General features: G+C 34.9%; 1 protein-coding gene across 1 annotated transcript in view; it reads right to left on the bottom strand.

Moving 5' to 3' along the window:
- LOC119596484 (carbonic anhydrase-related protein 10-like) overlaps positions 1-5000 on the bottom strand; it is a gene marked incomplete in the record, with an annotated part of 147786 nt that overhangs the window by 12907 nt on the left and 129879 nt on the right.

The raw sequence follows: 5000 nt of genomic DNA, 5'->3' as shown, positions 1-5000 counted from the left end.
ATTCGTGGTGGGATGTATAGTCCTAATTGGCAACCCATCTCTTGAGTTATCGCATCGTGTTTTTTTCTTCTTTTTATTCACTTATTTCGTAATACTATTGTTGATTTGATAGTATAGATCTATATTTCTCCCGATTTCTAGGGTTGAAAGAAAAGGGAAAAAAAGTTATTTTAGGATTCGTGATGAAATATCTCATCCTACTTGGCAACTTCCTCCTCACCTCGATATCACTGTCTTTACCTATTTTTCTTCAATAAATGATATTCACTTGCTTTTTGATAATAATTCTAAACAATAATTCTTTATAGACAACTCTCCTCCCACACATTATCTTGGATTAATGGAAAACTATGAAGGAAAAATGTATATAACAAGATTCAAGGTTCAATATAATCCTACTTGGCAACTCCTGAATGGTTGCAATCGTACTTTTGATTATAATCGTAAATTAAAATCTAATATTTACTTATGAATTAATGCTTAAGCTGAATTAGTAATATCTATTGAGATAAGTTTGTATAAACGAGAGTGATATGTTTTCATAGATGTATAGAGAAGAAGGGGGAGATAGATAGATAGAGGAGAGGAGGAGAGAGGAAAGAGAAGAAAAGAGAAAGAAGAGAGAAAGAGAAGAGAGAAGAGAAAAAGAGAAGAGAGAAAGAGAGAAAAGAGAAAGAGAGGAAGAGAGAAAGAGAGAAAGAAAAAGAGAAATAAGAAGAGAAAGAAGAGAAAAGAAAGAAAGAAAGAGAAAGAAAGAAAGAGAAAGAAAGAAAGAGAAAGAAAGAAAGAGAAAGAAAGAAAGAGAAAGAAAAGAAAGAGAAAGAAAGAAAGAAAGAAAAGAAAGAAGAAGAGAAAGAAAGAAAGAGAAAGAAAGAAAGGAGAAAGAAAGAAAGAGAAAAAGAAAGAGAAAGAAAGAAAGAGAGAGAGAGTGAGGAAGATAGATAAACAGGAGATATAAATAGATAGATAGATAGACAGATAAATAGATAGAGATATCTAACAACTGAATTTAAAATACCAGATTTTTTTTTCTATGGAATATTTTCCTTCAAACATTTTTTATTTACCTCGTCAAAGATTCGATTCTTTTTTATTAGCAAATCTGATTTATGTTTATATAATAAAGGGTTGGGAATATTAGCAAGTGGTTGATAAAATGATAATCGATAAGACGTATATTTAGCAAATGTGACTGTGCTATAAAAAGGCAAGTATCACATACACACACACACACACACACACACACACACACACACACACATATATATATATATTATATTATATATATTATATACTATATATATATATATATATATATATATATATTATATATATATCAAACACACACACACAGATAGACAGTAGATAGATAGGTAAATAGGTAAGTTGATATATGTAGACAGATGTAAGTATGTATATATGTATATATATATGTATATATATATATATATATATTTATATATATATATATATATATATATATATATATATATTATATATTATTATATATCTGTCTTCTCCTCTCTCTCTCTCTCTCTCTCTCTCTCTTTTCCTCCCTCTCATTTTCCTCTCTTCCCCTCTCTCTCTCTCTCTCCCTCTCTCTCTCCTTTCTCTCCTCTATTATCTCTCTTCTCTCCCTTTTCTTCTCTCTCTTCTATTCTCTCTCTTCTATCTCCCAGTCTCTCTCTCTCTCTCTCTCTCTCTCACTCTCTCGCTCCCCTCTCTCTCCTCCTCTCTCTCTCTCTCTTTTCATCTCTCTCCCCTCTCTCCCTCTCTCTCTCCTCTCTCTCCTCTCTCTGTCTCTCTCAGTCTCTCTTCTTCTCTCTCTCTCTCTCTCTCTCTCTCCCCTTCTCTCTCTCTCTCTCTCTTTGTTCCCTCCCTCTCTCCCTCTTCCCCTCCCCTCTCTCTCTCTCCTCTCTCTTTTCTCTCTCTCTCCCCTCTCTCTCTCTTTTTCTCTCTCTTCTCTCTCTCTCTCTCTCTCTCTCTCCGTCTCTCTCTCCTCTCTCCTCTCTCTCTCTCTCTCCCCTCTCTCTCTCTTTTCTCTCTCCCCCTCTCTCTCTCTCGCTCCCCTCCTCTCTCTCACTCTCTCTCACCCCCTCTCTCTCTCTCTCTCCCATCCTCTCTCTCTCTCCTCTCTCTCCTCTTCTCTCCTCTCTCATCTCTCTCTTTTCTCTCTCTCTCTTCCTCTCTCTCTTGAATGGGAATATCAACAAAGATTATAATACTGATAACAAGAATAGCAATAAAAGCAAAGATAATAGTAATAATAAAAACAATGCAGTGATAAATGAATAATGATAAAAAAACAACAATAAAACAATAATAACAGTTATAATAATACTGATGATAGCCGTAATAATGATAAAAGAATGGAAATAAGGATAATAGTGATATTATTATATTAATTATAATATTGATAATGATAATGATATTGATAATTGTAATAATAAAACAATAATGATGATAATAGTAATAATAATAATAATAATAATAATAATAATAATAATGATAATAATAATAATAATAATAATAATAATAATAATAATAATAATAATAATAATAGTAACAACTATAATAGTAATAACAATAATGATAATAATAATGATAATAATAATAATAATAATAATAAATAGATAAACAATAATAATAATAATAATAATAATAATAATAATAATAATAATAATGACAATGACAATGACAATGACAATGACAATGACAATGACAATGACAATGACAATGACAATGACAATGACAATGACAATGACAATGACAATGACTGTTATTGTTATTGTTATTGTTATTGTTATTGTTATTGTTATTGTTATTGTTATTGTTATTGTTATTGTTATTGTTATTGTTATTGTTATTGTTATTATTATTATTATTATTTTTATTATTATTATTATTATATAATAATAATAATAATAATAATAATAATAATAATAATAATAATAATATGATAATAATTTAAAAATAATAATAATAATAATAATAATAATAATAATAATAATAATAATAATGATAATAATAATAACAATAATAATAATAATGATAATGATGATAATGATGATAATGATGATAATAATAATGGTAATAATAATGGTAATAATAATGGTGATAATAATAATGGTGATAATAATAATGGTGATAATAATAATGATAATAGCAATAACAGTAACAATAATGCTAATAGTGATGATAATGACAATAATAGTAATAATAATGATCATAGATTATGATAATGATAACAATAATGATAATTATAACAATGACAATAACAAAAAATGGTGGCAATAATAATAACAGCAAATATAACAATAAAGATAACAATGGTAAAAAACAATAACAATCGTCCCCCCTCCCCCCTCCCCCTGTCGTAACGGCCAATCATGAATCGAATTAGACTTGCCCCTCCCCTACCCGATGCTATCGACCAATCATAAATCGAATTAGAAGCAATCGCCGTTGCCCCTCCCCCTTTTTCTCTCCCCGTTGCCCCTCCCACCCCGCCCCCTCTGCCTCGCCACCCTGGTTCGGTTATTTCCTCGTCTCCTTCTCTCTTCTTCATTCTCATTCTCTTTCTTTCTCTTTTCTTCTTGTTTCTTTTCTTTTTCTCTCTTCTCCACTCTCTCGTCTCTTTTCTCCTTCTCTCTTCTTCACTCTCTTGTCTCTTTCCTACTCCTCGTCTCTTCTCTCCTCCCCGTCTCTTCTTCACTCCCTCACCTATCCATCGCACTCCCTCCTACCCCCTCCCCCCCCTCCTTCGCTTATCATCACCCTGCCATCGTTCTGACTAACCTATCCTTCTTCCTCAACTCCTTGCTACTCCTCCCCACTCCCTCCTCCCTTGTCCCTCTGTCTATCTCCCTCACTCCATCCTCCTTATCCTTCCATCTCTCCTCCCCAACCCCCCCGCCATCTTTCCCCACCGCCTCCTTCCTACTCTCTCCCTCCCCACTCTAATTCCCACTCCCCTCCTTCTCCCCACTCTTCTCACCCTCCTCTCCACTCCCCTTTCCCTCCTCCCCACTCCCTTTTCCCTCCTCCCCTCTCCCCTTTCCCTCCTCCCCTCTCCCCTTCCCCTCCTCCCCACTCCCCTCTCCCTCCTCCCCTCTCCCCTTTCCCTCTTCACCCTCCTCCCCATTCCCCACTCCCCCTCCCCACTCCCCTTTCCCTCTTCACCCTCCTCCCCATTCCCCACTCCCTCCTCCCCACTCCCCTTTCCCTCTTCACCCTCCTCCCATTCCCCACTCTCTCCTCCCCTCTCCCCTTTCCCTCTTCACCCTCCTCCCCATTCCCCTCTCCCCTCTCCCTCCTCCCCTCTCCCTCCCCAACAGTCGCTCCCAAGCGTCGCAGGTCACCTGTTATTTGCATATTAAGAGCCTCATTAACTGGAAATAACTTTTCTGTTGTTCTAAAACGCGCTGTCAATCGAGTTGCATTAATCAAATATGTAATCTGCTGTGATATGCTTTTCATTTTTTTTTTTTTTTTTTTTTTTTTTTTTTTTTTTAGGGGGTGAGGGGGAGGTGAGGGGAGAGGGGGTGGGGGTTAATTGGTGTTCTTGTTTATTTTTTTGTTAATTTTTTTTATCATGGTCGTCCTTTTTAGTAGTATTACTATTGTTGTCATTTTTGTAAATTCATATTTGTTCATCTTTATTTTATATATAATCATCAATATCACTTTAACTTTCGCTTCCGCATTCTTCCCAGTGTTCTTCTGTTCTCTCTTCCTCTTCTCGTTTTTCGTTTTATTCTCATTCTGCTATTCCCAACTTCGTCAATTTGGTTTGATTAATTCATAGCCTTCTATCCCTCCCTTCATTTAATTTTACATTAGTTTACAACTCCATTTCCCTCAGAACACAATCCTCTATCTAATCTATCTATCTATATGTCAGTCTATATATCTATTTGGTTAAATCCCTATCTGTCAACTATGTCTCAATCTCTCTGTCTGTTTATATGTAGTATCCCTCTCTCGCTCTGTCTCTGTCT

Source organism: Penaeus monodon, chromosome 38 (assembly GCF_015228065.2).
Source record: "Penaeus monodon isolate SGIC_2016 chromosome 38, NSTDA_Pmon_1, whole genome shotgun sequence".
NCBI classification, from domain to species: Eukaryota; Metazoa; Arthropoda; class Malacostraca; order Decapoda; family Penaeidae; genus Penaeus; species Penaeus monodon.
The sequence above is the reverse complement of the archived record's forward strand: the minus strand, read 5'-3'. Positions and strand labels throughout refer to the sequence as shown.